This window comes from Natrix helvetica, assembly GCF_964273705.1.
Source record: "Natrix helvetica genome assembly, chromosome: 1".
Lineage (NCBI taxonomy): Eukaryota > Metazoa > Chordata > Lepidosauria > Squamata > Natricidae > Natrix > Natrix helvetica.
The window spans coordinates 41,750,067-41,771,626 of NC_138548.1; the positions used below are offsets into that span (position 1 = coordinate 41,750,067).

Consider the following 21,560-nt stretch of genomic DNA (forward strand, 5'->3'; position numbering starts at 1 on the left):
GAGAAGCCCATACTGTTATGTAATCTCCTTTGAATTTAATCCCACAATAATATGCAATCTGAAGTATATTAGGCTGAAACAATAGACTGACCTGGAATTACTTAGTAAGCAATGTGGTCAAGGAGGGACTTTAATCTGAGCCCTCTGAATTTTAGTTCACATGTAATTAGGCTTAGCTGCTGTTTAGGATAAGATCTCCGAAAAATGTATTTGAAAAGGATTTTGCTAGGAGAAAACTACTTTCTTATTTGACTAGCTACAAACAGGCCATATTCCTATTATTGTCCACTTCAGACATCTGTCAAGCCGCCCAGTGTCACCTCTACATTCCCACCCATCTTTCTCTTGTGCTGCTGCATTTGGGACACTTAATTGTGAGCTACGCCCTGATTTCATGATAGCTTTTTCACCAGCACTTGCTCTTCAATACAGAGGAAGCTAGAAGGTGTCATTCAGACACTACTCCATTCAGACCAGCTTTATTGATTGAGGCTGGGCTCAGAAGACATGCTGAGCAATAATTCTTCTCTGTAGTTTTGGATTTATGTATTATGTGCATTCAGCCATTGTGCTTTTTTTTGGGGGGGGGCATTGGTCAGGTGTGGTTTATTGTTGAGTGCTGTGTGCGCCCAGTCAACTCAGGCAGATTTTTTTTTTTCTTTTGCTACGCAGAGTAGGTTCTCTGCCACTGATATGAATAGATCTTGGGGTAGCTTTCCTGGGAAGGAGTTCCTGTCATTTGGGGGAAGGGGGAGGGAGACGTGAGAGAAAGGATGTTGGCTAGAAAAAAATAATAAGAGGGGGTGTTTCTATTCAGAACAAAGATTTATGTGAACAGCACAGGAGCCGAGGCCTTTGTGTTGCACTGATGGAGAAGCAATCTGATTTTCACTTAATCTCTTGTTTCTCAGTTTTGTCTCTTACTGTGGGAAAGCTGCCAGGGCTTTTAAAATTTAAATCCCTTCATCTGAATAAGGAGAGCTGTAATTGAGTATTACCCGGTTTATTATTATTCAGTGATTAGATTTCTGTTGGTCAACAGAAATAGCATTGTTTTCAGCCTCATTATTCTCACATGACAAGGCCTTCAGCGGAAAAAAAACGGGAAAGAAATGCTGTCATTTCAAATATACTTATGGAGTGAGACCCAATTTTCCCCGTTTCTACTTTATACCCTTTTTGCAGTGTTTGATCCTACAGAGTTGACAAAATTGATCTTTTGTTGTGTCAGGGGAAAAAAACACCCTGTTAGAGACCGATGGACCGTGGCTGATTCCCTTCTGCATATCTTTTGAGATATTGAGAAAAATAAGTCTTTAAAAGTATTCTAATTAATAAACAAACTTTAATAATAAAATAAAACAGAAAATAACTAATTGGTTACATTTTGATAATGAAAAGCTTCGTCAGCCAAAAATTGGCTGCCGAACAAAGAAGAGAGGAATTTTGGAATGTGTAACGCGTGCGCAATAAATCACTTTCAGATAAGAACCCTTTTTTTGTTTTATGACCTGCGCAATAAAGCTTTCTTAGTTTAACTCTTGAGTGTCAATTCAGGCAGTTCAGGCCTAGCAAACTTTTTAACATCGTGACACCCCTTCTTTTGCTAGTCTGGGCTGACGTCATCAAATCATCAATTAAGGCACATCTTCTTTCGCAGATACTCGTGTTGATTTGCGGCGAGTGGTTTGTTAAGCATGTCTGCAATCTGATCATGTGTAGAAACATATTGCAATTTAACAAAACCTTGCTTAACTAATTGCTTTGTGTTTTGATAACGAATGTCAATGTGTCTGGACCTAGAACCTGTAAAATGTGACTCAGAAATATAAACAACAGATACATTATCTTCCATCACGGTGATTGGTCGAATCGGACGTGTCCAGATATCTGTGATCAAAGCATCAAACCACGTTAGAGAATTACAAGCATCTGAAACACAAGCATATTCAGCTTCAGTAGATGAACATGAAACAAAACTCTGTTTTCTCACTTGCCAGTAAACAGGACAACCATTTAGGAACATCATGTAACCAGAAGTGCTTTTGCGTGACTTCTTGTCGCTCGCCCAGTCGGCGTCGGCAAAACAAATCAGCTTTGGTTGATCAGTGTGTGTTGGTTCTAGCAATAACTTCATGTGCTTAGTGTGTTTTAGGTATTTCAACAACTTCTTAATGCATGACCAATGAAATTGTGTTGCCTTACCTACGTGTCGTGATAAAAGATTAACACTAAGTGCGATGTCAGGTCTGGTCCAACTACTAATGTATAATAGTGAACCAATGACTGAACGATAGAGTGTTTGATCCTCGAACTCAGGACTTGGTTCATGTGTTAAGTTGTGAAAATCTGTTTGCATGGGTGTCTTTGTTGTGCTAGCATCTTTCATGTTGCAATGATGTAGAATGTGGTCAATTTTCTCTTCTTGTGAAAGACTAAACCCCTTCTGTGTCTTTTCAATTTGAACACCTAAATAAGTGCTAATGTGTCCTAAAGATTTTAGTGTGAAGTATCTCTGCAAACTTTTAGCAAAAATCTCACTCATTTTCTTATTTGGACCAATATAAACAATATCATCAACATAAACAAGAATTATCTCATATGCATTGTTAGATCTTTTTGTGAACACGCATTCATCAGTTTCGGACTTAATAAAGCCCATTGAATTTAGTTTGTCAGTAAGACATAAATACCACATTAAACCTGACTGTTTCAGACCATAAAGACTTTTGTTCAGGAACCAGGTATCCCCTTCTTGCTTTCGGAATCCTGGAGGGCTTCTCACGTAGATCTCTTCATCTAGGTCTGCATGTAGATAAGCTGTGTCCACATCAAATTGAAAAACTTCTAAACCAAGAATAGTTGCAGTGGTTAAAGCAATTTTTACACTTTCAGTTCTGACTGTTGGTGAGTAAGTGTTTGTGTAGTCCTCAGGATAACGTTGAGCGAAACCCTGAGCTACCAGTCTGGCTTTGTATAAAGACTCACCATTTGGTTTCTTCTTGATTCTGTAGACCCATCGGGTGCCAATGACTTTCTTATTTGCTGGAGGTTTTGCAGGTGTGAATACATTAAGTTTCTTTAAACTGTCCATTTCATCCTGCATTGCATCATACCATTTGTCTTGTTCTGAATCAGGAAGCTGTTTGATTTGTGTGAATGTCTCTGGAGGAAGAGTAACGTTGCAAATCAAAGGTAATGGTGATTTTGTCAGTTGCCATGAATAACGTTGTGGAGGGATTCCTTTTGTGGCCCTCTTGGAGCGTCTAGGAACAACAGACCAGTCTTCTTCTTCTTCTTCTTCATCCTCGTCCTCACGTTCGTCGCTAGCATCAGCATCCGCGGCTTGAGAAGACGGAACATCAGGTTGTGAAGAACTGGTAGAAGGAATATCTGCCTGCGAATTATCATCAGACTGCGTGGCATCTGGAACACCATCTCTAGGAAAATAAACTTCAGGATCATTGGAATGAATCCTGGACCAGTCAATGTCTTCCTCAAAATTAGCAGATTGTGAAATGACAATCACATGTTTAGTATCAATGAATTTGTACCATTTTGAATTATCATCAATACCCATAAATCTCAGTCTCTTTGCTACTGCACCTCCCTTTCTTCTTTGACTTAAGGGAGTGTTCACCATAGCATATGAACCAAAAATGTGGAGGTTCTTGAGATTAGGCTTGTAGCCATACAGCATGTAGAAAGGGGTTTGATTGATTACACTGCTCCAAGTACGGTTGACAATGTAATTTGCATATTTGATTGCTTCACCCCAGTATGCGTTACTGAGATTGGCATCTTCTAGAAGACAACGCATCATGGTTTGTAGAACCCCTTGTCTTCTTTCTACGACTCCGTTATGAGCCGGTGTATATGGAGCAGATGTCTGATGAAGAATTCCATTCTTACGCATCCAGTCCTGGAAACGCTGAGACATGAATTCTGCACCACGGTCACTCTGGATTCTGGCGATGCGAACTTGGTATTGTGTAGAAACAAATGCTGCAAAGTCTTTAAAGATCTGAAAGGTCTCAGATTTCTCTCTCATAGGATATACAAATCCATATCTAGAATGATTATCTACAATTGTTAAAAAATACTTTCTGCCACCAAGTGTTGGTGGGAAAGGACCCACTATGTCAGTGTGTACCAAATCAAAAATGCGTGTTGACCGGCGTGTAGCGTGTTTTGGAACTGGAGCCGCCTTGGATTTAGCCTTTTTGCAAACGGCACAATCCAAAAACACCTTACACCCCTTTAGATCCAAACCTTTTGCGAACTCCGGCATCTTTCTAAGAACACGGAAACTGGCATGCCCCAATCTTCTGTGCCACTTGTGAATACACCTGGAATGCAAAGGTTTACCAGTTAGTGAATTCTCAACATTAACAGTTTCATGAGGACCCTCGGGCTTGCCCTGAACAATCTGTTTCTGTTTTCTTTGTTTGTTGGCTTTAGGAGCCTTTGGCACAGTAACGCTTTCTCTCTCTGGGACAACTCTCTCTGGGTTTGCGTTGTGCCTTTTTGGAGTTTGCATACTTGCCTGTGCTTGCCCTTTAGGCTTTGGCTTTAAGTAATAAACACCACCAATCAGCATGGTTTCAGCAACAATATCACCATCTTTAACTAAGTAACTTGCTTTTTCGAGGTGGTGAACCTGGAACTTTAACTCTCTAGACAAGTGACTTTGACTAAGCAAATTACTGGTTGCTGAAGGTATGTAATAAACATCAGGGATGTGTGTATCGAGCTCTTCAATGTAAACAGTTCCTTTTCCCATAACCTTGCAAGTGTGGTTGGTGAAGGAATACAGTTCTCGATACTCGGGCTCTGGTTCGCCCATCTCTGTGAAAAGTTCCCTTCTGTGGGTAACGTGCACAGCTGCTCCACTGTCTAAAGTCCACAAAAGACGTCTGTCGAACTTTGGATCAGGTTGTGGAACGTTGGTTATGGCCAGTGTTGCAAGCGGAGCTTGTGGATCACGCCTTGGACCACGACGACCTTGTCTTCCGCCTCTACCTCTGCCTCTGGAATCTGTTCCTCTGGGCTGGTACGTGGCGGGAGCTGGAACTCGTTGGGGACAATCCCGGGTGTCATGTCCCACACGGTTGCAGGTGTAGCATTTTGGCATCCTTGGAGCGTAGCCTCTTCCTCGGAAGGGACGTCTGGCTGGAGCCTTTGGTGCTGGAGGTCGTTGCAGATGTGGGGTAGCTAACCTGATAGCTTCGTCTTCCACTAAAAGTCTGCAAACGTGGTTAACTGTGCGTTGAGCAATAGGCACGTAGTTAATCTTTGCAACAGCATCTTTCCATTCATAATTCAATGAGTTAATGATGATGCTAATCATTTGGATATCATCGATTACATGGCCATTTTGTCTCAATTCACTTCTCATTCTTTTCAGTTTGGTCAAATGTCCACCAATTCGTTCACCAGGTTTCAACTTCGAACCATGGAACTCAGACATGAGCAAACATGAGGATTCAATTGAAACGGGCCTGTAGCAATCTTCCAAAATAGCCCATATTTCTTGGGCAGTTGCATCAGGTGGAAAGATACCTTGGATCTCAATTTCCATTGACATGAGTAAAGTCGTGATTGCTCTGTTTTCAAGGTTTCTTATTGCAGGCGTCCACGGTGGAGGAGGAGGATTAAAAATCATGGAATGTGTGCCTTCTCTTCGAAGCAAGAGCGCAATTTCACTGACCCAGGCTTTATAATTCTCTCCTGACTCCTTTAATTTGGACTCACCAGTCAAGGGGGTGACTGTGAATACCTGCTGAGGAACAATTTGTTGCTCTGGTTGCAAAGCTGGTTGTTGAACCAGGGGATGCTGGGGTTGCATCATTGGCCTTTGCGTGGCAACATCAAATTGGCTTCCTCGAATTTGCCTTTGGCTTTGCCTTTTTCCATCTAGGGAGGATTCAACGCCGCCAGGGGGTGTTGAAGACTTAACCTCTGGAGACAAAGTTTTGGCTTCTAAAGGACTCATAGACATATCTCTGAAAATCTGGTCCAATTGCTTAATCTTTTGCTGTAATAATTTTTCTCCGCCAGCAGATGGCAGTGCAGCTTCACTTTTTGGCTGCCTCTCCTTTCTATCCGTATGCTGAAGTTCAATGGGCTCAAAGGGACCACGTGACCTCGGTGACGTGTACATGTCTCTTTGTTCTAATTGACCAATGAACTCTGTGGGGTGTGTCTTAGGCTGTTGTTTTGAAGAAGACAAGATGGCGTCCTCAGACATTTTGGGAGTGGGGGAGCTTCTTCTACTTCGCTTTATTTCGTTAAAACACACTCTCGCCTCCCTAACATATCTTTCTAAACGTTCTATTTGATATAGATAGCTTTGCATTTCTTGCTCATCTGGGGAGATGTCATAAACTTTGCTTTCTGCGTGGGAGGATTTTAACTCTGCCGGCAGTTGCCGTTTAGACTTTTGCCGTTCATTAATTGTATCTTGATAATGAGGGACATTTACTGACCTCAGTCCGTAGATCTTGCCTTCTGTAACTCTTTCCCCCATTTCTGGCTCGGCACCTGAAGAATCTTGCTCCTCTGTGTCTGAGGGAATGGATTCTTTCGAGCGCTTTCCATGTCCGTGTTTTTTTCTTTTCTTTCTCTTCGACATTGCTAATTAGGCTTAGTCGGTTATCTTTAGATAGCATGAAGGGAAAATACAGCCATAAATTGTAGTCATCTCAGCTTGTATCATCAAAAAGCCAAAACTCTGCTACCAAGTTGTCAACCAAACCTCTGCTACCAAGATGTCAACCAAACCTCTGCTACCAAGATGTCAGGGGAAAAAAACACCCTGTTAGAGATCAATGGACCGTGGCTGATTCCCTTCAGCATATCTTTTGAGATATTGAGAAAAATAAGTCTTTAAAAGTATTCTAATTAATAAACAAACTTTAATAATAAAATAAAACAGAAAATAACTAATTGGTTACATTTTGATAATGAAAGCTTCGTTAGCCAAAAGTTGGCTGGCGAACAAAGAAGAGAGGAATTTTGGAATGTGTAACGCGTGCGCAATAAATCACTTTCAGATAAGAACCCTTTTTTTGTTTTATGACCTGCGCAATAAAGCTTTCTTAGTTTAACTCTTGAGTGTCAATTCAGGCAGTTCAGGCCTAGCAAACTTTTTAACATCGTGACATGTTGATTATACAAATGTCGGCGTAGTGTACTATGGAAACAATGTTTGAGTACTGAAAAGAACTGAGGTGGAGTTTTTTTTTAAAGGGAACTCAGAGAAAGGATTACAGTTACTGTTTTAAAATTAGAAATCAATATATGGATTATTAAAATATTACCAAACTATATACAATCTCTAAATATGAATGAATACCAGTGGTGGGATTCAATTTTTTTTACTACTGGTTCTCTGGGTGTGGCTTTGTGGGCATGGCAGGGGAAGGATACTGCAAAATCCCCATTCGCTCCCCATCCCACTAACCTGCTTTCCAGCTCCGTTCCCCTGTTCAGGGCAACAAAAGAAGATCAGCTGGGAGGCAGCAGGGGCAGGACCAGCTTATTTGCCGGTTCTCCAAACTACTCAAAATTTCCGCTACCGGTTTTCCAGAACCTGTCAGAACTGGCTGAATACCACCTCTGATGTATACATATACATTAGCAGAAGCAGCGTATATGCAAATCCTAGTGATATACTGTATTTCCTGTTATTGCTTTATTTGGAACAAAGTGTAAAGGGCCACCCTGTGATTAGCCTGGCTAATCTAGTATTTTCTGCTCTAACTGGTAATCGATCTCTTCTAAGTGGCGGGCAAAACAAGGATTCTTTGACACTTGTTTTGGAGCCCATCATGTGAATTGCTATTCTTGGTCATATTTTAAAAGGTTCTTTTAATTTTTTAAAAAAAATAAGAATGGGGAAAACGCTGTTGCAAATTAAAGTGCTAGTCTCTCCTGTAATCCTTTTTGTCATACAAAGGCTTCTGAGTTCCATTGAGGGCCTATAAGTATTCTTAGACAATATGTACTTTTTTTTTACTTTTTTACTTTTATTTCATATTTCTAGACCGCCCCCTCTCCCAAAAGGGACTCGGGGCGGTGTACAGTCAGGCTAAAACACAAATAGAATGCATATAAATAAATAAATACATAAATACACAAATACATAAATAAATACATAAATGGAGGAGGCTATATAAAACTGTACCTTCAAGTAAAGCATTAAAAGCAGTATTTAAAAGCAACCCCTAAAAATACCCCAGAAAATTAAATTTAAAATAATTACCCATGAAATTCCCCAATTAAAATATCTGCCAGGAGGTAAGATAAAACTATGAGTGGGCCAGGCCGGCTAATCGAAACAGGTGAGTCTTTAGTTTTTGTCGGAAGGAGCGGAAGTCGGTGGTAGTTCTGATGTCGGGGGGGAGGTCATTCCAGAGGGTTGGGCCCATCACAGAGAAGGCTCTACTCCTAGGCGCCGCCCATTGGCATTGCTTGGTGGACGGCACCCAGAGGAGTCCTTCCCTGTGAGAGCGAATTGGTCGCAGGGATGTATGCGAATTGGTCGCAGGGATGTACACTGGGTTCCTTTGAACTTTGTAAAATAATAATGGCAGGTGGGTGGAGTCAAGTACTTTAGAAATGCTCCCACTTGTCCCACTTCAAAGAAAGACAGAGTTCAGTTGGAGAAGTGCGGCATTGAAATTTTATAAATTAATATTTTTGAAAGATTTTTATAGCCACCATATTGTAAGCCACAATACTAATGGCCCCAAAACAACAATAATAACAAAAGTAAAGAATTTCAATAAAAACTCCTGGAGACAATAATATAGCATAGTCAACCAGTTTACTTTCTGATAAATGGGTATTACATGGCTGATTGAATCCATGTCCATCCATTAAATTTTGTCAGATTTCAAAGGTGCCTATATTGGATGCTGATCCTCATCCTCTAGCCCTGGGGTCTCCAAACTCTAGCTTATTATATATATATATTTTAAAAAGGCAACTGAAAATTGCAATGTGGAACATTCTTATTCGGGGTACCTGCCATTTAGCACTGACATTTACCAAAATACTTCATCTCATCCCCACAGAATAATCAACATGGTATAGTCACGGAGCAAACTCAATCCTCAGCAAACCACTTTTAGGGATGTCTTTATTCTTCATTTTTATTTCTTTGTTTTGTCCTAGGTTTCTGGAAACCTAGCAGTTCCCCAAATGTATTTATATGTCCATCGTGAATATGGACAACATTGCTTTGAGTACGATTAGTTCTTAAGAATAACTTTCTGTTCTGTACATGTAGGATGTAGGTGATACTGCAGTGTTGACACCCAAGCTGTTGTATAACTTAGAAGTCATCAGGTTGCATATTATGCAATAAGGATTGCTGGATTTCCACACTGTACTATTTCAGGCTTCAAGTGAAGCATCCCTATTTGATTCTCTATCTTTGTAAATAAAAACTTCTTGCATGCTTTAAAGTTACTAATTTATTGTATACCAGGAATGATAGTGATGATATTAATGATTTTGGAAGATATCCCTGCACAGGGACTTGGGAGTAAGTATGGGTAAACATTGTGTTTCTTGCTTCAAACTTAACATATAGAGTCCTTTATTTGTGAGTCTGGAAAAATTAACCATTTACTGCAATAATAGAGACTAAACCAGAGCACAGTATAAATATTCCTTTCTTTTTGGCTCTAAATCACCGTTGTTTCTTAATAATTGTTGACTGGACCATTTTTTCCAGCCCTGAAAAGCAAGCAAACCTAACTAGAGGTGTATGGAGGTGGGAAGTTACGCCTAACTTCCTTTTAATTTGAGGGTTGTTCTCTAAACCAGTTTGAGATCAAGTGCTTATTTTTCAGACTGACTGGACAATAACTGTTGCCACTAAATTTTAAATGAATTAGCATTAATTTTATGTAATTAATATTAATAATAGTTATTGTGCTTTTACCTCTTATTCTTAAGCTGCTGTCATGCTTTTTTTAAAAAAATAATTAGAGTTGGTTTTTCCCAGGGAACTTTGCATAGGAGGTTCCCTTTAGTCCAAAGTACTAATGCTACTGTAATAAGCCTGTTAATAAATAACTCATAACTTAATTTTCACTATGATTGTCATCCTTGGGTTTAACAATGTACTTATCGTAAGCTTGCTCAGCAAGTTTTTTTTAAAATAAAATGTATATGGTGCCTTGCAAGTAATTTAGCTTCTGTCAATGAAATGTCATGAGCTTTAACTATGGGTGGCAGGTTTATAATAGCCCACATACTGAATCTAATCTAAGAGTGCCAACTGGCCTGGAAAAACTCGGTCTAATCTATTATTGTGGATCTACCACAGCTTGATGTGCAGAAACTGCAGGTGCTGATATCCTAAAGGATAAACATTTATGATTACCTGAAATTGCTGATAAAGGAGCAACTTAAGGCAGAAGTCTGAAGTTTGAAATTATCAAAAGAGTTTCTCGTTAGTATTTACTGATCGGGTGCTGTGTTAGCACACTGCAATATTGTTTGGAAATCTGACAAATGCCACAGAAGGGAAAAAAATCTTTTTCTTAGTTAGATTCCTTACTCTACTGGCCTCACTGGTGCATCAGGAACAGCCCAAGATATAGTGAAGTAATAATTTCCCTGGTATGGAAGTAAATAATTTGTACATATTCTTATAGGACTTTGCAGGATTAGCAGTCTTGTAGGTATCCTCACCTTTTAACCCTGAGTGTTTAAATATTAACCTGTTGGATTCATTCCTGATCATCACACACACAGTGTGTGTGTGTGTGTGTGTGTAAACATCAATCCACTCAATTTGCCTTTCTTTCAAAGTTAATAAATAAAAGAAAACACTTCCTCTCCCTACCATATTATTTTCTTTAATAAACACTTAGAACAAAATGGGGATATTAAACAAATGACTACAGCAGTCATTCCCAAGGCTAGCGCACCCTAGAAACAGCAGTTTCAAATGACCATCACTGCAGCTGGTAATGGGTGGTGGTGTTTGCAGCTTAGTATACAGTATCTGAAGGGCCCCAGTATGGTCCTGGATTATAATCAAATAGGGATTTTTCAGCATATGTAACTATAAGCCATAAAGAGTAGACATGTAAGCAAGGAAAATAGATGACTAAAAGACGGAGGGTTGAAGAAGTAAATGGGGATTTGTTCAGGCAAATATCATTGTTGGGTCTGTGGGATACCAAATTCAGAACAGTGTGAGCTTGAAACAGATTTCTCTCAGGAGAAAAAAGCTCAACCAGAGAGCCTTTTATCAGGTTCTAGCAACTGATTTATTGCTGTTGTGAATGAATTTTAGGCCTTTGTAATAAATGTGAAATGAAAAGGAGGACAAGCAAATGAAAAGCAACGAGGCTGGTTATCTTAGCAGGATGGTCAAGTTACCAGATTCAATGTAGCCTCTTTTTTAAAATAAAAAAATGAATACTACTTCTTGTTGGTTGTGGAAAGGATGTGTGCTTGTGTGTTTTGTCTGCAAAAATTAGAAAAGATGGAAGTGTTGTGCAAAGCATTGTAAAAAAAAATATTGAGTTGTCAACAGAGAAGGTTAGACAAATAATTTATACTGCAACTCAGATTGGTGATAGCTAGGATTCAACTAAAGGAAAAGAGGATTCATTATGATTTCCGGTGATTTATGCAGTGTCCCTGCAGACCTGCAGATACTATTGTCTGGAGAGGAACCTTCTTGAACAAAAGGGCAAAAGGACTGTTCTCATGAATACATTATTGTTGCCTGGCAAAAGTATTAAGCTAGACAGCAGCCTTACAACTAATTCTTTATCTCAAGAGTGCAGTTGAGATCTATAGAATGGGTTTGAGCAAAACTAAGTGTAAGATGAATGGAAAACAAGATCAGGATACTTAATCAGGGTTATCCATCTTTTTAACATTGATTGCTTTATATCAAAGCAGTTGTAATTAAATAAAAACAATTAACAAACAATAGCCTTCCTTCTGGTTTTAGTGTAAGTGCCATTGCTTATGAATCTAAACTAGTTTTATCTGTACAAAAAAGAAAAGGAATCAACTGAGTTCAAAATACAGGAAGGGAAGGAAGGAAGGAAAGAGAAGGAAGGAAGGAAACTTTTGATCAACTGTTATCAATAGGAAGAAAAAAATGGAATGCTTGAAATTTCACAGACCATACAAGAGACTGGAATATTGATGAAGAAAACCCCACATTGCAATGTTTTGATAAAAATCCACGTGAGAAACGCCATGGGTTGGTTGTCTGAGCAATATAGCAGATTACTATGGAAGATGCTGGGAAGTCTCATTGCTCAGTGTTATAGGACAAATACAATACAATAGTAGAGTTGGAAGGGACCTTGGAGGTCTTCTAGTCCAACCCCTTGCCTAGGCAGGAAACCCTATACCGTTCCAGACAAATGGCTATCCAACATCTTCTTAAAGACTTCCAGTGTTGGGGCATTCACAACTTCTGGAGGCAAGCTGTTCCACTGATTAATTGTTCTAACTGTCAGGAAGTTTCTCCTCAGTTCTAAGTTGCTTCTCTCCTTGATTAGTTTCCACCCATTGCTTCTTGTTCTGTCCACAGGTGCCTTGGAGAATAGCTTGACTCCCTCTTCTTCCCTCTTCCCTCCCTCTTCAACAAATATTGCATAAGCTCTTGGTATTGCATGGCTGAAGTTATTTTAAGGTGTTGGAGTCAGGAGTTGTGTTTGTGCACACTGAAACACTTTTTTGGGATTGAATCTCTAGCACCATACAGACTAATAGTAAGGGGAAGGGGACGACGACAATGGTTTGATTTATATAAGATAGCTTTGCATGTTTAAATCTAAATTTTATATTTACCTTAATATAGGTAAAGGTAAAGGTTCCCCCGGACATGCACGCTCTAGGGGCGATACTCATCTCCGTTTCAAAGCTGAAGAGCCAGTGCTGTCCGAAGATGTCTCTGTGGTCATGTGGCCGGCATGACTAAATTCCGAAGGCTCACAGAGCGCTGTTACCTTCCCACCAAAGAAGCTGGGACAAGTAATGGGAGCTCACTCCGTTATGTGGTGCTAGGCATTTGAACTGCTGAACTGCCGACCACGTCCCTTTTACCTTAATATAGCAAACAACAAACTATCATTTTATGTCTAATGCTATCATCCATATATTTCTTAGAATGAGGTATGTAACACAGAAAATCTTAAAGATTAGAGGTAATGCTAATGCTACAGTAAAGATGTAACAGACGTTTCAAGAGAAATTGAAGATGACCTCATTTTGGGTCTATTGTAGGAATTAATTGCAAGATTTGTGTCCAGATGACAAGGGAGTATGAAGCAATTAGTGCTGTCAACGTTATACAAAACATGAATACCGTAACAAACTGTTTCAATTTTTCTCACTAGTGGAAAAGCCACTAATCGGCTTCTTTTTTCTTCTGGGTCATGTGACTAATGTTATCAAGATTAACTGCAGAGGAAAGAAAAGAAGCTTAAATGACTTGAGACTGCCCATCTGGTCATTTTAACCCTTTCCTGTTCATTAAAGTTATGGAATTTCCTGAGTCTACAGGTGACTTACTGTTCTATCCTATATTTTAGGATAGGTATGCTAAAGCTATGCTAAACTATGTTTTGTTCTACCAACGCTTGTTGAATTTGCTGGTTTATTGGGGCTATTGGGACCTAATTGTCTGGTTGCTCACAATATGTTGAGCCACAAACAAGCAAGGCATACAGCACTCCATGTGATGTATAAATCCTGCTTTAGTCTCTCTCTCTTCCCTCCTGGCCATTTCTTAATATATATCTGCCCCATAACATGCTAAACCAAGAGCTTTTCCCTCTTTTATTGAAACAATAACAATAAGGACGACAATCATAGAAAAAAATGGAAAAAACAATGAAAATAAGTAAAAAGAATTTGAGAAAGATATAAAGATTTTAAATATCCACATTCAAAGTTATGTTTTGTTAAAATAATGACTTGTCCAATAAGCCATAGTAGTATAGTTCATGAATTGAACCAAGCCATAAACTGTAGGGTACAAACTGCAAATGGTTAAGCCAAAATCAAATATACTGCAGTATAGCTTGGCACAGTAGCTTAAATTGTAGGTCACAATCTCTTGGGAGTCACAACTTACTTAGAAAGTGTATTGCATTTTTTTAAAAAGCCTGAGGCAATAGAGTTGCGCTTAGGCTTTTGAGTATTACTAAGTTTATGAATCAGCTTTCCTCCAAAGTCTTTTCCTCAGAGCGATATGAGAGTTCTGCAAACCAGTTATACTATTTTATTTTTTACATTCTTATTTAGGTGGTAAAACGTTACTTTTCTCAAAAATATGTACGGTGACATCCTAAACAGATTGTCATGGAACAATATATCCATTGTCATTTGAATGTCTGTAATAGTGTATGGGTCAGCAAAGTTCATTTTTTTTAATCCATTATTTAAAACTTATCTTTCAATTTTAGTATTCTACTTGTTGGATTGGCAACTTGAGAAACAATCCTCTGCACATTTTTGAATGAGTACTGCAGAAATTTGTGAGACTTGGTTCCAAAGAGATACTTTTTAAAATAGCAATAGCACTTAGACTTATATACCGCTTCATAGTGCTTTACAGCCAGTGGGTGGGATTCAAATAATTAACAACTGATTCTCTGCCCTAATGATTTCTTCCAGCAACCAGTTCACCAAACTGTTCAGGTTCTCCCAAAGGGGTGGAAACTTGCTGAATCCCACCCCTGTTTACAGCCCTCTCTAAGCAGTTTATAGAGTCAGCATCTTGCCCCCAACTGGGTCCTCATTTTACTGACTTCAGAAGGATGGAAGGCTGAGTCAACCTTGAGCCTGGTGAGATTCGATCTGCCAAACTGCTGGCAGCTGGTGATCAGCAGAAGTAGCCTGCAGTACTGCACTCTAACCACTGCACCACCATGGCTCATTATCTTTGTTTGCCTCTTCTTATGTGTCTACCAGAAATAAGAAACAATTTTTTGTATAACTGAATTTTTCCCTTCCTGGTTGATTTTTAAATTGTTCCCCTGTTATAACCATATTCTAATTCACTGTTCAACTGTTCCTTAGGGATCCATATAGTAACAGGGGTATAATTTAATTATTGATGTCTTTGTCATTTCTTAGATTTGAATCAGAAAGAAATGATATATCTATTTTCCATACTGTTTTACTATTTCATTTTTCTTATTTAGTACTCTTAAAAGGCAGCAGTTTTAATAAATTTTTAAATATAATTTGTCACTTCTCACAATGATTGTACAAAGTTACCTTCTTTATTTGTATATTGTAAAAAAGTTGTCTTCTCTCTCTTTCTATCTGCAAGATACATTAGGTGTTTTACATTTAACTATTGAAGTACTCCACCAAACCACAGATTGGGTTTCCCCACCTTTTATTTCCTTAGGGACAGTTCCAGGTCTCCTTCTCTATCTTTTGCTTCTACTTCTAAGTAATGCAACACACCACTGCAACAACCAGCAGTGTTGCTTTCTAATAGTATATAGTATGTTCTTACTAATACCTTGCAAGCTCATTTTTCTTGAAGAATTCCATTAACTTGTTTGCTATCAGCATGGTGAAGATTGAAGCATGCTGAGAATTGCAGTTCAGCAGTATTGAAGAGATGCAGGCTCCCCCACCCTGCTGTGTTTTTTTCCTTTATCCACTGAGTAGGTAGTTTCTATAGTGTAAGTCACTAAGCTACACTTCGCAGGCAGCGCTTGAGCTTTCTGAAATGTGATTGTCTGACATGAGCTGGTGTAATGCTGTATACACGTCAAATCCTTTCTAGTTGAAGCCTGATAAAATTCCTGTTGCAATGCTCAAAGGAGATGTCGTTTCTAAAGTTGCGACTGTGAGACAATACAGAAGAACATACAGGAGAGGTTTTATCAATCATTTACAGACTGACTTGAGACTGCTGGGCTTTCATATAGGACTAGTGGACTACCTTCTCCAGACATTCAGAAACAGATGCTGAGGGTTGCCCTTAATAAAGCACCTACCATGTCTCCTTTGCTTATAATAAGGTGCTATGTGTTTGAATGGGAAATAGATTGGAAGTGAGACTAATGAAATACTCACCATCACTTATTGCCTGATAATATACAAAACTCATGTGACACACTGATCCATCCAGCCCTCTTTGATAAGAACTGTGATACCACATCCAAAGACATGAGCTGCTGAAATGCTCAAAAACATCACAATTGATTTAAAAATATGATACTGTCTCTAACGTCTTCAGGTTTACCTCTTAATAATCCAGATTATGAGCCAGGGCTTTGGTTTATGTTTTTAATTCTGGTTTTAGTGGAGTAGTAAAGTTCTTGGTGTGCACAAATTAGAGTCTGGTACCACTTTTTAAGACTAACAAATTTTTACTATAGGTCACAAATATTCATGAGCTGTAATGCATTAAAAATGTTACCAGACACTTTCTAATTAGTGTGGAGAGTCACTTTTGCTTGGTTGTTTTTTTTTAATCAGCTAGAATGATTTATAATTCACCTGACTGTAAAATTCAGAGGAATATTTTCAATATTGTTACATTTTAAAAATGTATTCCAGATTTCAGAGATGTGGCAATATTTATGACTGTGCTGTATCCCAAGGTCATGTGATCGCTTTTTGTCACCTTCTGACAAGCAGAGTCAATGCAAAATTCACTTAACAACCAGGTTACTAACTTATCAACTGCAGTGATTCACTTAACGACTGTGGCAAGAAAGGTTGTAACAAATGTCTTAACAAATGTCTCACTTAATAACTGAAAGCTTGAGCTCAATTGTGGTCATAAATCAAGGATTACCTGTACTGAATATAAGGATTAGAAGTTTATTTGTGTTTTTTTGAAGCAACCAGCTCCCTAGAGCAGAGTTTGCCAGAATACAACAGTCTGATTAGTAGGGTTGTGCATATACTTGTTCTGTATGAAGACTAATTCATTAACTTAACTGGGCAGAATGTTTATTAAGAACAAGTAATAAGGAAGACTAGGAGTAAATCTGCCTCTTGTAATATTTCCAGAAACACTCTACCATAAATCCAATTCCAAGGGAACATTAGCTAATTGAACCCCCCACCTACCTGGCCTGAAGAAGTAGACATATTGATAATAGCAGATCTCTATTCCATGAAGCAAAGTGGAAGGACATTTTATTGTACCATGGTCTATCACTTTCTTCCTTTGTGTTGCCATTGTCAGTAAGGGCAAAAAAAGAGAGGTAGTAGCAGTAAAGAAGAGGGGAGGGACTATGGTTGGGAGGACTCTTCAGAACTGGTTTGGCAAGTGTTCTTTGAATACCAGGGCTGGCAGGGATGAGAAGAAAAGGTTTGTTTGTTTTGAAGAATGGATGGTGTTTGTTCAATCTCATGAACTGGATACTTCCTGAGCCTTTCTAGTGCTTTAGATTTCCCCATCATTGAAAATAAACAGATGTACTACAATTTATAACCCCTTGCTTCACCTATAGTAATAATTAGGAAATAACTTGTTAGCTGAAAAAAAAAACAGAGTAAAATGAGGTCAAATTATACACCACAACAGATGGAATATTTTAAAATCTGCATACATTTATGATAATTACAAAGTATCTTTAATGAGTTTAATTCCAATTCTGCAAGCAGAAATTAGCTTTCCAGATGCTCAGGATAGGGAAATAAAAACAATAGCCAAGGATTTTCTAAGCCAACAGCTAGAAACTGAAGTAGTTATTATAGTTTGCTTTTTAGTGTGTGGAATATACGGTAACTTCCAAGCTCCTAAACTCTGCGTGATCACACAAAATACCTTGTAGCAGTGAAAATGATTGCTCTGCTACCTTCTAGCCAATAAGCCAGCGATAAAATCCTGATTCTTAGCAGTTTCAGCCGCAGTGAGCAATACTAGGGGATGATGGGACTTATCCATTCTTGAAGTCTACCAATTCTGTAAAAAACAGAAACGAGAAAAATAACTCTTAACAATAAAGACAGCTGCTGTCTGTTTTTTAATGAAATGCATTAATAATAACAAAAATGTTGACAAAATAATAAGAGGAAACACACACACCCCAAAAAAAGCATGTACAGGGATTGTCCTCCAATTACAACCGCAATTGGGACTGGAGTTTCCATCAATAAATGATGCGATCCTTTAATAAATCATCATGTGACCATATCCAATTTTGCAACCTTATTTGTCATGGTCGTTAAGTAAATCACCACTAGCATTAAACAAATAATCCTTACCCCATAGACTTTGCATGTCCTCAGAAGCCACAACCATCATTAATAGATGCTGGTTGCCAAGCACCTGAATCATATTCTCATGATTTTGGGGATGCTGCAGTCATCATAAGTGTGAGGGCCGGTTATAAATTACTTTTTTCAGCACTGTCACTGACAGAAGTGTTTGACTTTGATTGTAAGTATATACAAACAAATAAGTTTACTTATGACTGTAATTAAGCACAGAATTTGTATCATAGGTCATGGCAGTTCTTTGAGGCTTTCAGAACATCCTGTAATATTGGCTGTGGACACTATATATTACTGATAGACATTCATTTATTTTTTATTTATCCCCAATCTGGCTTGTCTAGAAATGCACCCATCACTGCTGTCATTGAATCCATTCTTTTTGCTGTTGATCATCCTCGTCTCTTTTTTCCACCTTTTCCAGCACTATCAAGATAGCAAATGAAATGTGCAAAAGTATGATGATTTGACCCTCATTAGTGGTGCCTCAAATGAAAACTCTGAGTTGATTTGCTCTGTGATTCATTCATTTATTTTCTTGACTATGCCCAGACACCATCTCCAATACCAAAGTTCCAAAATGTCAATACAGTTTCTGTCCTGCTGCTTTCCAATGCTTATTTCCATAGAATGCTACAGGGGATACCATTGCCTGAATGTTTTTGATCTTTGTAAGCTGCATAAACGAGAGCCAGATGGATGTATTAAGGCACCAGGCTAGAAACTGGGAGACTGTGCATTCTACTCTTGCCTTAGGCACAAAGCCAGTTGGGTGACTTTGGACCATCTCATTTTTTTTCTCAACCCTAGGAAGACGACAGGCCAAACCACTTCTGAAATCTTGCCAAGAAAACTACAGGGACTTGTCCAGGCAGTTGCCAAGAGTCAATATTGACCTGAAGGAGAAAAAAAAACCCTGTATAAATAAATATAAAAACATGTAATTAATGAGATCAGAGAAATGTGAAAGGAGACCAGGTTTGATATTATCACCAACATTTTTCTGCCAGAAATAAAACTCTGATAGAAGTTACAATGATTTTTCAACTTGGCTTCCCAAAAATGATTGCTGTGTGGCAAGACACAGGAGTAAATTATGGTGTACACTCTGCTTTCTACCTATTTCCTCATTATTTCTGCTATGTATTTCTTTCATTAGAATTGACATTGTATTTGGGACTTTAGTTTCCTCTAAGCTTGTAAATAAACTTCACAAAAGCTATTAGCCTGCAAACTATTTAGTGGCCTCCTGGGGGCTTGAAAAAGGATGAAGTGTTCCGTGCTCTGCATTTCTGTGAAATGTGTTGCTTTCTGAGCTAAGTTAGGGACAAGTATTCCATTTCTCCTCTGACAGCCAGCTCAATTTCCTGGGTGCCACTTCATATATACATACCCCTATTGTTCTTGTAGACTCTGTGGTTACCAAGCTACTGCTTGAATATAAACACTTCGTGGAGGTAATGTTTTTGGCTTGTTTCCAGTCCAGTCCAGTTACATGTGAATTGACTCATACTATCAGCTTCACTAAGAAGACAAGACCAGGAAATCAACTCTACAGGAAGCTTAAAACCACCTTCTCCATCTTATACTCCAGCAAATTAATCAGATGTCTGCCAAGCTGCTTCCAAATGTTATCTCATTGTTCTGGACTTGTTTCAGCCTCTTTTGCCTAGGAAAAAAATGAATGGGATAAATAAATGCAAAACATATTCTTTTATAGACTTTTACATTATAATAATTCAGAGTAAATTCACAACAATAAGGCGCACTTGTTTTTATTTTTTATTTTGATCATAGCCTCATAATTATAATTGCAAATGTTTCTTTCTGTTACGTTAATGCTTACTATAATGTGCATCGGTGGAGACCTTGATGTTCTCTGAGCTTGGTTGTTTGCTTGAAGAACATTTAATTACCTGACTAGATAACACCATCAGCATTGGCTGCTAAGTGCCCAAATTTTTATAATGTGACCATGGGAGTGCTGCAATGCAGCTTTGAGGACCAGTCATAACGAACCATTTTTTCATTGCTTTCATAATTTCAAACAGTCATTGAATGAATGGCCATTAGGTGAGGACTGCTTGTGTGCCAATTTCTATATTACAACATATGTATTGGCTGGATCTAGAACTAACTTGGCTTAATTTTAATTTAAATGTGCAGGAACCCTGCTTAATTGTTTGAAATCTGTAACATGAGTTGGCAATGTTATGTGAACGAAGCCAATGATCATTTACTTATGAAACAGTGATGAAATTAACTATGGCTCTGTCCAGCATGTGAATGAGATCACTGTGATAATAGATACCAAGGTTTTTTTATTGTAGAATTTCCTCCCTCCCTCCACCCGTTTTCCACTCACCATTTGTAGCAGATGAACAATGCCGACAAGATGTTGGAGATTAATCTTGAAGAGAAGCAGATAAAGGGCACCAGGTCACATTTTTTTCAGGCAATTTGCATCTGCATCAGCATAATTCACTCAGTTTTCTTTCCTGCCACCCTATAATGACATAACATGCCTAAATGAAATTGAATGTCACAATGAGTGTTTTGCTTTCCCTTATGGGAGAGAATGCAAAGATCTAAATAGTTCTTTCATTTAAATGAAGATTAAGGTCTCAAGGCAGTGGTTTGATTGAGTGTAACCCTTGTAGCTCCTGTTATTGGAGCTGCTGAGCTGTTCTTTGCCTAATTGGCAGCTAGAAATATTTTGGTGTATTTGGTATATCTGTAAATGCAAATGGAAAATGTTCTTGTAGTTATCAGTAAGCAATGATTTTAGTATTTAAAAAATGTTCTGTTCTCTTCCTAAAAGTGTGTGTATAACTTTTTAAAAGATGATTTGGAATGTATCTTTTTCATGGTGAATATAGCTATTATTTTTTAAATTTATAGATAGTTGGCTAAAATATCTGATAAAATAGATATTTACTGAGCATAGCAAAAGTCATTCAGAATAAATAAGGACAGAACTGAATAAAACCAATACTGTTAGTGCTAAAAGCAGGCTTTCAAATTATGCAAAATTTGCTGAATGCACAAAACAAAAGAGGTTCGAAAATGGCTTCATAATTAGGAAGACTATAACAAGAACTGTACTTGACTGCAATGCAATCAATGACAATAATATCAGTTAGGATTCAGAATAGTATGGCAATTATCTAGGTTTCTGCTCTAAGGACTGATCCTGAAGAAGAGGTTATTGAACTGAACCTCACTATTTCTCACAACTCTGTTGTGGCAAATGGAGACTTTGGGTTATGGCAGGCTTTTTTCTGTGTTTTTGTGTCCCCCTCTCCCGC

The 21,560-nt window shown here is 38.4% G+C and overlaps 1 protein-coding gene across 2 annotated transcripts in view; it reads left to right on the forward strand.

Annotated features, from left to right (window-relative positions):
* CCDC85C (coiled-coil domain containing 85C) overlaps window positions 1–21,560 on the forward strand; it is a 192,732-nt gene that overhangs the window by 108,795 nt on the left and 62,377 nt on the right. The gene's annotated exons all lie outside the window — the stretch shown is intronic.